Source organism: Lepidochelys olivacea, assembly GCF_965140295.1.
Source record: "Lepidochelys olivacea isolate rLepOli2 genome assembly, chromosome: 1".
Lineage (NCBI taxonomy): Eukaryota > Metazoa > Chordata > Testudines > Cheloniidae > Lepidochelys > Lepidochelys olivacea.
This window is the reverse complement of record NC_140411.1, coordinates 23,601,697-23,614,452: the sequence shown is the minus strand read 5'-3', so window position 1 is coordinate 23,614,452 and position 12,756 is coordinate 23,601,697. Positions and strand designations below refer to the sequence as shown.

The 12,756-nt window shown below is 47.6% G+C and overlaps 1 protein-coding gene across 1 annotated transcript in view; it reads right to left on the bottom strand.

The window, feature by feature from the left end:
* Positions 1-666, bottom strand: part of CCDC83 (coiled-coil domain containing 83) — a 44,699-nt gene extending 44,033 nt beyond the window's left edge. The window contains exon 1 of the mRNA XM_084617056.1: positions 574-666. The gene's annotated coding sequence lies outside the window, so the exon portion shown is untranslated. The remainder of the gene's footprint in view (positions 1-573) is intronic.
* Positions 667-12,756: the final 12,090 nt, after the last annotated feature.

Genomic DNA, 12,756 nt, shown 5'->3' with positions numbered 1-12,756 from the left:
CAACACCCACCCGCACCCCCCGCCACGTCACTGCCGTCACCCACCCGCACCCCCGCCACCAACACCCGCCCGCACCCCCGCCACGTCACTGCCGTCACCCACCCGCACCCCCGCCACCGTCACCAACACCCACCCGCACCCCCGCCACGTCACTGCCGTCACCCACCCGCACCCCCACCACCGTCACCAACACCCACCCGCACCCCCGCCACCGCTGTCACCCACCTGCACCCCCGCCACCGTCACCAACACCCACCCGCACCCCCGCCACGTCACTGCCGTCACCCACCCGCACCCCCACCACCGTCACCAACACCCACCCGCACCCCCACCACCGCTGTCACCCACCCGCACCCCCACCACCGCCACTGCTGTCACCCACCTGCACCCCCGCCACCGCCACCAACACCCGCCCGCACCCCCGCCACCGTCACCAACACCCGCCCGCACCCCCGCCACGTCACTGCCGTCACCCACCCGCACCCCCGGCCGCTCCCACCCTGGCGCTTCTCTGACCCCCCTTCGCCCCCCGCCCAAGCTGCGGCGGGCCCAGGCGGACGGCGGGGCAGTTACCCGGGCCTGGCCGGCTGGGGCGCCCCCACTTCCCGGGCTCCGCGGCCGGCCTCGCTCGGGCTCCTCAGCCCAAACTTCCCCCGGTCACTGGGGCAACCTCAGCCCCCACCCGCTCCCCGCCCTTTGCGGCGCCGCCGCCGCCGCCGCCGCTGTGGCGTGAGCGTTCAAGCAGCGCCCCCTGGTGGGCCCGTGCGGGAGCTGCAGCCTGCCGCGGGGAGCGGTGGGGGCAATCCCCGCCCCATTCGAGTAGTCGGGCTCTGGGGGGCTCTGCAGCACCCCGATCCCACCCCCCACACACACTTCGTATGGAGGACAACGGCATCTGCAGAGCTACCTGCCTTGCTGTGCCGGGAGCATGCATCTCCCCAACTCCCTACCTCAGTACCTGCTCCCCCGGGGCAGGGCCCTCTGTACCCACCAAGGAGGCAGCAGGGTTGGGGCCAAGCACAAGCACCTGCCAAAATTGCTTTCAGACTCTTCTGTGGTTTGCTGAAGGTCAGCAACAGAAAGGGCCACAGACACCTCTCAGGAGGTCAGAATTGTCCCCCGGGTGGGAATTCACAGATTCTCCTGAGGAATTGGTGAGGGTGAGGGAAGAGCCGACCCAACTCTTGTACCAGTATTGCAGCGTTGGAACTTCTTGTTGTTTGTATTGTTGTCGTGCCTGGTAGCCCCTGGGCACAAAGCAGGTTCCCACTGTCTTTACTGCTGTACCAACACAGAACAAAAAGACAGTCCCTGCCCCAAAGAGCTTCTACTCTGTGTTTGTACGCTCTTTAGCAGAATGAAGGCCTGTTCTCAGCTGGCCCTTAGCCACTACTGTAACAAACATTACTAATAATGTAATACATATGAGATGAAACACAAAATGAACAAATGGTAAAGTTGAATGACAAATATTTAGACAAGTAAAGGCCTGGTTTCAGCAAGAGATAATTATACTTTTATACCTTATACCTACATAGATGATAGATGCTGGTAGCACTTTTTAGTCCAAATGATCCCAAAGTGCTTTACAAACTCTCTTTGGAGTCACACTAACAAATTAACAGATTACAAAGTCAGAAGAGTTTTGTGATCATCTAGTCTGCCCTCCTGTATAACACAGGCCGGAGGGCTGCCCTGAATTAATTTCTGTTTGAACTAGAGCAAATCTATGAGAAAAACATCCAGTCATGATAGAAAATTCACCACATCATAATCCTCGTATGCAGCATGCTTGTAGCTGTGTTGGTCTCAGGATATTAGAGAGATGAGGTGGATGAGGTAATATCTTTTTTTGGACCTCTGTTGGTGAGGGAGACAAGCTTTTGAGCCAAAACAGCTCTTCTTCAGTTCTGGGGAAAGAACTCCCAGCATCACAGCAAAATGCCAGGTGGAACAGATTGTTTAGCATGAGTCATTGGCACATATTGTAAGGGACCATTCAAGATAGAGTGGCCCGTTAACACTTCTGCAATCATAGAACAGAAAGAGGGAATAGTAGGTTATAGATTGTAGTAATAAGCCATAAATTCAGTGTCTCTGTTCAGTGCATGTTGTTTGGTGTCTATCAGAGTAATTAATTTATGCTTCCAGGCTCATCTTTTGAAAGTGTTGTGTAGGTTTCCTTTGGGCATGTCTACACTACAAAATTATGTCAACCTAAATTACATTGGCATATAGACATGCCAGTAATTAAATCGCTTTTGCATGTCCACTCTGTACTTCTTGTGTCAGCAGTGCATGTCCTCACCAGGAGCATTTGCACTGATTGTATTGTCAGTGTGGAGCACTGTGGGACAGCTTCTCAAAGCCAGTAACATTTGATGTGAGGAATGCAGTGTCTACACTGACACCGCATTGACCTAACTACATCGACATTGATCTATGCCTCACATGGAGATGGAGTTATTAAGTCAGTGTAGTGGGGCAGTTACGTTGGCATGTACGAAATTTTATGGTAGACACTTACACAGTTAGGTCAACGTAAATTGCCTTGTATCGACCTAACTCTGTAGTATAGACCAGGCCCTAAGGATGAGGACTGAAAGATCAGATATAGAGTGATCATTTTGTGAAGTGTTTACACACACAGGTGATGGGATGTTTTTGTCTACAAACTCATTCCTCACGAGCCCACCACACAAGGACATGCTTCCCAAGATACACAAACAAGGGATCCCAAGCAGACCCATCATATCTGGCCACAGCACTCTTACTGAAGGACTATGGGGACTCATAGAAACCATTCTCAAACCACTCACCATACAAAGGGCCAACTTCCTCCAGGACACAAATGACTTCCTCCACAAATCCATGATATTAACAACTTCCCTCAGAACACCATCCTCGCCACCATGGATGTCACTTCCCTAGACACCAACATCCCTCATAATGACGACATAGCTACCTGCCTCAAATATCCACCCTAAACAAGTTGCCAAACTCATCCATTTCATCCTCACCCATAACAATTTACATTCAACAACAAACACTTTGTCCAAACCATGGGAAAAGCCAGGGATACTAGGATGGCTCCCCAATATGCCAACCTCTTTATGGACCACCTTGAAGAAGAATTTCTGAACAAATGCACCAAAAAACAAATCATATACCTGAGATACATTAATGATTTTTTCATTCTCTGGACAGACAGCTTAAACTCCCTCATAGAGTTCCACCACAACTTCAGTAACCACCACCCATTCATTAAACACTCTCTGGAACACTCCCACATGAGCCTGAACTTCCTAGACACCACAATCAGCTTCAACAGTAAAACCTTACAGACAGCCATATACAAGAAACGCATGGATCACCACACCTACCGTCACAGATCCAGTAACCATCCCAAACACATCAAGAAATCTGTTATCGACAGCCAGGCGCTCAGATATCACAGAATATGCTCTAAGGAGAAAGTCCAGGATATACAACTTAACACACTCAAAACCACCTTCACCAAACAAAGACACTCCACTAGAGAAGTAGATCACATAATGGAATGGGCCATCAAAATAACCCAACAGAACCTGCTTCAATACAGAAATAAAACCTCCTTCAACCACAGACCTCTAGTTGTCATCTACCAACCCACATTGGAACCGATATAGGGTATCATCAAACAACTACAACCCATACTCAATGGGGACCCCATTCTGAAATAAATCTTTCCTGAATCCCCACTTTTGGCCTTCAAACAACCCCCAACCTCATCATCAGAAACAAGCTCCTCACTGACTGGGACACACAAACTCAAAGCGGCATCAGACCCTGCCAGAATAACAGATGCAAAACTTGCAGACATCTCTCCACTGCTACAACGATCAACACCCCCTACAACACACCCTTTAAGATCCATTGATCCTACATATGCCTATCACAACATGTAGTGTATCCCATCCAGTGCATTAAATGCCCCAATAAAAATTATGTGGGTGAAACCAGACGATCACTATGCTATTGAATGAACTTAGTCTCTAAGCCCTGGACTACACTAGGACTTTAGGTCGAATTTAGCAGCGTTAAGTCGATGTAAACCTGCACCCGTCCACACGATGAAGCCCTTTATTTCTACTTAAAGGCTCTTAAAATCGATTTCCTTACTCCACCCCTGACAAGTGGATTAGCGCTTAAATCGGCCTTGCCGGGTCGAATTTGGGGTACTGTGGACACAATTCAACGGTATTGGCCTCCGGGAGCTATCCCAGAGTGCTCCATTGTGACCGCTCTGGACAGCACTCTCAACTCAGATGCACTGGCCAGGTAGACAGGAAAAGAACTGCGAACTTTTGAATCTCATTTCCTGTTTGGCCAGCGTGGCAAGCTGCAGGTGACCATGCAGAGCTCATCAGCAGAGGTGACCATGATGGAGTCCCAGAATCGCAAAAGAGCTCCAGCATGGTCCGAACGGGAGGTACGGGATCTGGTCGCTGTATGGGGAGAGGAATCCGTGCTATCAGAACTCTGTTCCAGTTTTCGAAATGCCAAAACCTTTGTCAAAATCTCTCAGGGCATGAAGGACAGAGGCCATAACAGGGACCTGAAGCAGTGCCGCATGAAACTTAAGGAGCTGAGGCAAGCCTACCAGAAAACCAGAGAGGCCAACGGCCGCTCCGGGTCAGAACTCCAAACATGCCGCTTCTATGATGAGCTGCATGCCATTTTAGGGGGTTCAGCCACCACTACCCCAGCCGTGTTGTTTGACTCCTTCAATGGAGATGGAGGCAACACGGAAGCAGGTTTTGGGGACGAAGAAGATGATGATGATGATGATGAGGTTGTAGATAGCTCACAGCAAGCAAGCGGAGAAACCGGTTTTCCCGACAGCCAGGTACTGTTTCTCACCCTGGACCTGGAGCCAGTACCCCCCGAACCCACCCAAGGCTGCTTCCTGGACCCAGCAGGTGGAGAAGGGACCTCCAGTGAGTGTACCTTTTAAAATACTATACATGGTTTAAAAGCAAGCATGTGAAAGGATTACTTTGCTCTGGCATTCACGGCTCTCCTGGATGTACTCCCAAAGCCTTTGCAAAAGGTTTCTGGGGAGGGCAGCCTTATTGCATCCTCCATGGTAGGACGCTTTACCACTCCAGGCCAGTAACACGTACTCGGGAATCATTGTACAACAAAGCACTGCAGTGTATGTTTGCTGGCATTCAAACAACATCCATTCTTTATCTCTCTGTGTTATCCTCAGGAGAGTGAGATATCATTCATGGTCACCTGGTTGAAATAGGGTGCTTTTCTTCAGGGGACACTCAGAGGAGCCCGTTCCTGCTGGGCTGTTTACCTGTGGCTGAACAGAAATGTTCCCCGCTGTTAGCCATGGGGAGGGGGGAGGGTTGAGGGGGTAGCCACGCGGTGGGGGGAGGCAAAATGCGACCTTGTAACGAAAGCACATGTGCTATGTATGTAATGTTAACAGCAAGGTTTACCCTGAAAGAGTGTAGCCACTGTTTTATAAAATGTGTCTTTTTAAATACCGCTGTCCCTTTTTTTTTCTCCACCAGCTGCATGTGTTTCAATGATCACAGGATCTTCTCCTTCCCAGAGGCTAGTGAAGATTAGAAAGAAAAAAAAATGGGCAGAACGCGGTTGGGGGGCCACCAGCCAACCAGCCACTCCGTCACAGAGGATTGTCCAAAAAAAAGAAGGCTGGCATTCAATAAATTTTAAAGTTTTAAACTTTTAAAGTGCTGTGTGGCATTTTCCTTCCCTCCTCCACCACCCCTCCTGGGCTACCTTGGTAGGCATCCCCCTATTTGTGTGATGAATGAATAAAGAATGCATGAATGTGAAGCAACAATGACTTTATTGCCTCTGCAAGCAATGACTAAAGGGAGGAGGGGAGGGTGGTTAGCTTGCAGGGAAGTAGAGTGAACCAAGGGGCGGGGGGTTTCATCAAGGAGAAACAAAGAGAACTTTCACACCGTAGCCTGGCCAGTCATGAAACTGGTTTTCAAAGCTTCTCTGATGCGTACCGTGCCCTCCTGTGCTCTTCTAACCGCGCTGGTGTCTGGCTGCACGTAATCAGCAGCCAGGCGATTTGCCTCAACCTCCCACCCTGCCATAAACGTCTCCCCCTTACTCTCACAGATATGTGGAGCACACAGCAAGCAGTAATAACAGTGGGAATATTGGTTTCGCTGAGGTCTAAGCGAGTCAGTAAACTGCGCCAGCGCGCCTTTAAACGTCCAAATGCACATTCTACCACCATTCTGCACTTGCTCAGCCTGTAGTTGAACAGCTCCTGACTACTGTCCAGGCTGCCTGTGTACGGCTTCATGAGCCATGGCATTAAGGGGTAGGCTGGGTCCCCAAGGATACATATAGGCATTTCAATGTCCCCAACAGTTATTTTCTGGTCTGGGAATAAAGTCCCTTCCTGCAGCTTTTGAAACAGACCAGAGTTCCTGAAGATGCGAGCGTCATGTACCTTTCCTGGCCATCCCACGTTGATGTTGGTGAAACGTCCCTTGTGATCCACCAGAGCTTGCAGCACTATTGAAAAGTACCCCTTGCGGTTTATGTACTTGCCGGCTTGGTGCTCCGGTGCCAAGATAGGGATAAGGGTTCCGTCTATGGCCCTACCACAGTTAAGGAATCCCATTGCAGCAAAGCCATCCACTATGACCTGCACATTTCCCAGGGTCACTACCCTTGATATCAGCAGATCTTTGATTGCGTGGGCTACTTGCATCACAGCAGCTCCAACAGTAGATTTGCCGACTCCAAATTGATTCCCAACTGACCGGTAGCTGTCTGGCGTTGCAAGTTTCCACAGGGCTATCGCCACTCGCTTCTCAACTGTGAGGGCTGCTCTCATCTTGGTATTCATGCGCTTCAAGGCAGGGGAAAGCAAGTCACAAAGTTCCATGAAAGTGCTCCTATGCATGTGAAAGTTTCGCAGCCACTGGGAATCGTCCCAGACCTGCAACATTATGTGGTTCCACCACTCTGTGCTTGTTTCCCGAGCCCAGAATCGGTGTTCCACAGCATGAACCTGCCCCATTAGCACTATGATGCATGCATTGGCAGGGCCCATGCTTTCAGAGAAATCTGTGTCCATGTCCTGGTCACTCACGTGACCGCGCTGACGTCGCCTTCTCACCCTGTATCGCTTTGCCAGGTTCTGGTGCTGCATATACTGCTGGATAATGCGTGTGGTGTTTAATGTGCTCCTAATTGCCAAAGTGAGCTGAGCGGCCTCCATGCTTGCCTTGGTACGGCGTCTGCACAGAAAAAAGGCGCGGAACGATTGTCTGCCGTTGCTCTGATGGAGGGAGGGGCGACTGACGACATGGCTTACAGGGTTGGCTTCAGGGAGCTAAAATCAACAAAGGGGGTGTCTTTACATCAAGGAGTATTTCAGGCAGGACTTCACGGAGGGTTCCAATAAGAAATGGTGCACCTAAGTTATTGTTCTTATTGGAACAATGAGGTTAGTCTGGCCTCTGATTGATACATGGCTAGATTTACCTTGCTGCACCTTCTCTGTGAGTGACTGCAGTGTGACCTAGAGGAATGAGTCCCCTAGACGGCGGACGGGGGGGGGGAAGCAAATGAGTACAAAACAAATCTGGTCTATTTCTTGTTTTGATCCACTCCATCTATCTTTTACATCTTTGGCTGGCAGCAGACGGTGCAGAAGGACTGCATGCCATCCACATCTCATGGCTGCCCGGCAGAAGATGATGCAATAGGACTGCTAGCAATCCGTATCGCCTGCCTGCTCACCATAAGACAGTTCAATAGGACTGACTGCAGGACTAAAGAGAATGACCTGGTCAAGTCACTCCAAATTTAGTCCCTGCGCCCATGTGTGTCCAGGAGCACCTCGGACATGACGAGGACGGCTACCAGTCGTACTGTACCGTCTGCTGCCCCAAGGCAATGGGTTGCTGCTGCTGTGTAGCAATGCAGTACCACGTCTGCCAGCACCCAGGAGACATAGGGTGACGGTTACCTGAGCGGGCTCCATGCTTGCCGTGGTATGGCGTCTGCACAGGTAACTCAGGAAAAAAGGCGCGAAATGATTGTCTGCCCTTACTTTCACGGAGGGAGGGAGGGAACGGGGGCCTGACGATATGTACCCAGAACCACCCGCGACAATGTTTTAGCCCCATCAGGCATTGGGATCTCAACCCAGAATTCCAATGGGCAGCGGAGACTGCGGGAACTGTGGGATAGCCACCCACAGTGCAACACTCCGGAAGTCGACGCTTGCCTCAGTACTGTGGAAGCACTCCGCCGAGTTAATGCACTTAATGCACTTAGAGCATTTTCTGTGGGGACACACACACTCAAATATATAAAACCGATTTCTAAAAAACTGACTTCTATAAATTCGACCTGATTTCGTAGTGTAGACATACCCTAAGGTGCCACAAGGACTCCTCGTTATTTTTGCTGATACAGACTAACACGGCTACCACTCTGAAACCTGTCACACAGGAAAATCACAAAAGACAAAAACACCCCTATCACTGTGAACACTTTTCACAAAGTCATAGGTGCTGGAACTAGGGCTGCTGCCGCACCTCGTGGCTTGAAGGGGTTTCTATTATATAAAGGGTTTACAGTGTGGTTCAATGGCTGTCAGCACCCCCACTATAAAAATTGTTCCAGCACTCCTGAAAGCAATCACTCTATATCTGACCTTTCAGTCCTCATCCTCAAATGAAACCTGCACAACACTTTCAAAAGGTGAGCCTGGGAACTTAAATTAATTACTCTGCTAGGCTAAACAGAGACATTGGATTTATGGTTTATTACAAAAATCTGTAACCCCCTCTTTTTGTCCTATGACTGTAGAGGTGTTAACAGGTCACTCTACCTTGAATGTTCCCTTACAATATGTGCTAATTACTTATGCTAAACAATCTGTTCCATCTTGCATTTTGCTGTGACACTGGGAGTTCTTTCACCAGACATGAAGAAGAGCTCTGTGTGGCTTGAAAGCTTGTCTCCCTCACCACCAGAAGTTGGTCCAATAAAAGATATTACCTTACCCACCTTTTCTCACCACAACCCTTGATAAGTTGTTCCAATGGTTAATTATCCTCACTGTTATAAACTTACCCTTATTTCCAGTTTGAATTTGTCTAGCTTCAACTTCCAGCCATTGGAATATATCATTCTCTGCTAGACTGAAGAGCCCATTATTAAATATTTGTTCCCCATGTAGATACGTATAGACTGTAATCAAGTCACCCCTTAACCTTATCTTCATTAAGATAATTAGATTGAACTCCTTGAGTCTATCACTATAAGGCATATTTTTCAATTCTTTAGTCATTCTTGTGGCTCTTCTCTGAACCCTCACCATTTTATCAACATCCTTCTTGAATTATGGGCACCAGAACTGGACACAATATTCCAGCAGTGGTCGTATCAGTGCCAAATACAGAGGTAATATGTAACCCTTCTGCCCTTCAGAGTTGGCAGCAACAAGGGCCGGGTTCAGTATCTAGGGGTTCCATCTATGATTCCAATAACACAATGCAAAACCGGCTCGAGCCCCCACCCAGTGACCTGGGACAAATATATACCACCCCTGCTGGGTGCCTCTAAGAGGCAATACTTCCCCTCTCGCAAGCACAGAGTCTGAGTGTAGCAAAAGCCTTTTAATAACAGAGAGAAACAATGTGGCATTAATTTGGGGGAACACCACCAACAGGATTCATAACACAAGCCATGAGCAAAAACCCATCCCAAGCAAATTGGGCCTTGTCCTTTCCCTTTGGTTCTTGAGTCCAGCAACCCAAAAGTCACCCAAAGTCCCAAAAGTCCAACACCCCAAAAGTCTCTGTCCCTGGTCAATGCAGCCCCAGAGTTCAAAAATTTGTCTGCAGAGTTTTATCTCCCAACCTGGGTGGAGGTGGGAGGGTTAAGAGGCACCTTACGTGGTCCAAAGCCGATTGCCCCACCTCTCCATGGAGCTCTGCTCCGCTCTACTAGCCATCCCACAATTCACTCTGGTCTGCTTTGCCAGGCCACCCCGTGAGCTGCTCCAGCCTTCCCGCAAACTGCTCCGCTCCACCAGCCACTCTGCTCTGCCAGCTGTCCCATGAGCCATTCCAGCTGTCCCACAAACTGCTCCGCAATATATCTTCAGGCTCCCCCACTACTTAACACAACGCTCAGTGATTTTAGCTCTTAGTAATTTTAGCTTTTTTGTGAATTCAGCTTGTAGTAGGGGAGCCTCAGTGCTAGTGCACCATTGGCCCAAAGTAAATTCAGCTCAGCAGCCTGTAACTAGACTCCTAATGGAATCAAAATTTAGCTCTGACATTCCACAGTAGAGGAAGAAAGAGGTGCAATTAGCATGTAAGGCCTTCACCAGGGGCCCATACCCCCCCAGGTATTAATACCAATACCCAGCCTCTCTCAATTCACTGCATTTTGGAACCCATGTCCCTTGCCTAGTGAGTGCTCCTTAGTTGATGGCGAGTCCCTCCATCATAACAAAAGACCAAGTACAGTTCCACTGTCCTTGATTCACATAATCAGGATAATAACAATTTATTCTTCCTGCCCCAATAACAGAGAAACTGGGGATCCCACAGCAGCCAAAGTCACCATTTGGGCAGCTATGGGTTCATGCTAGGCAGGGTGGATGTGCCTATGCAAATGAGATCAACCCCTGAAGTTCTTTTCCACAACTTGCCACACCTCACCACCAGATGTCAGGGTGGAGCTCATTCTGACTCTGCTTACAATTATAATGTCTCTACTCCTACTTAATATTCCCTTGTTTACACATCCAAAGAGCCCATTAATCCTTCTGGCAATAGCATCGCACTGGGAACTCATGTTCAGTTGATTATCCACCACAACCCCCAAATCTTTTTTGGAGTTGCTGCCTCCCTGGATACAGTCCCCCATTTTGTAAGTATGGCCTACATTCTTTGTTCCTAGATGTACAACTTTCCATTTGGCAATATTAGAACACATATTGTTTGCTTGCGCCCATTTTACCAAGTGATCCAGATTATTCTGTATCAGTGACCTGTCCTCTTCATTATTTACCACTCTCCCATTTGTTGTGTCATCTGCAAATTTCATCACTGAGTATATGCTCTTTTCCAGCTCATTGATAAAAACGTTAAATAGCCGAGGGCCAAGAACATCCCTGCGAGATCCCACTAGAAACACACCCATTTGACTATGATTCGGGTTTACAATTACATTTTGAGGCCTATTATTTAACCAGTTTTTAATCCATGTCATGAATTTTATATCATTGTAGTTTCTTAATCAAAATGTCATGCGGTACCAAATCAAACACCTAACAGAAGTCTAAGTATCAACAATATTACCTTTATCAACTAAACTTGTAATCTTATCAAAAAAAGTTATGTTAGTTTGACAGGATCTATCTATAAACCCATGTTGATTGGCATTCATTATATAGCCTCCTTTAGTTCTTTATTAATCAAATCATGTATCAACCATGAAATTTTTTTGTCTGAGATCAATGTCAGTGTGATAGGCCTATAATTACCCTGGTCATTCTGTTTGCCTTTTAAAAATATAGGTACAACATTAACTTTCTTCCAGTCCTCTGGACCTTGCCCCATGTTCCAAGAGTTATTGAAAATCAACATTAACAGTCCAGCAAGCTCCTTGCCATCTCTTTTAAAACTCTTGGATGCAAATTACCTAGACCTGCTGATTTTAAAATGTCTAACTTGAGTAACTCCTGTTTAATAGCCTCCTGAGATACTAGTGTAATGGAAAGTGTTTTTATCATCATACAATATGAGTACATCATCTAATTTTTTCCAAATACAGAACAGAAATATTTATTGAACACTTCTGCCTTTTTTCCATTATTTTTGACAATTCTGCCATTTCCACCTAGTAACGGACCAATACCATTGTTAGGATTCTTTTTGTTCCTAATATACTTTTTAAAATGGTTTCACTTGCCTCTGAAATACAAGTGCTTTTGGCATGAAGCGCAGGAGCAAAACTCCCCAACAATTTAGGACAGGAAATAGCGAAGAATGCCACATAAGCAAGTGATACTCCAGAGGAGATATAGGTAGGTCAAATGTAGTCATCCAAATTAGAATGGGAGCAGAGGAGCAGACCACTACTCTTGTGCAAAGTGCTCTAGTATTTTTAATGACCACAAGAGATCAGAACCTCTGTTTCACATCTCTTCTGAAAAAGGGCACAGAGCCCCCTCACAGCCTGTGGAGCACTGAGTCATTTCGTAAATCTCCAGCACCATTGTCTGCAGCAGCTAAATTTTCATTGGTGGTCTCACTTCCAAGTTCTGGCCTGGCCTGATTCTAGATACTACACTGAAGGGCCTGCTGCAAAGGCCTATGTGGCTACCTTGGATAATATAGTATAACTGCAAGCTTGATTACTTGAAAAGCAGCCATAAGAAGCCAGTGAAAACATTTACTATGATTCAGAAATTTGCTCTGTTGCTTTAAAAACATTAACATTGCATAATCCATGGGATGGATTTGGCTCCTTTTCTCCCAGTTTGAATGTTTTCTTGCTATTTATTTAAGCTGCCCATTCATTTAAAAATCTGCATTACATCTTGTCTAGCACCGCTGCATTCTCTACAAGGTTCCACTCCTACAATATCAATATTTGCCAAAGGTTAATTACACTTTAGTCGCACAGAGGGAAACTATTTATACAGCCTCTCAGAACTGAGGATGGGCAGAGCTT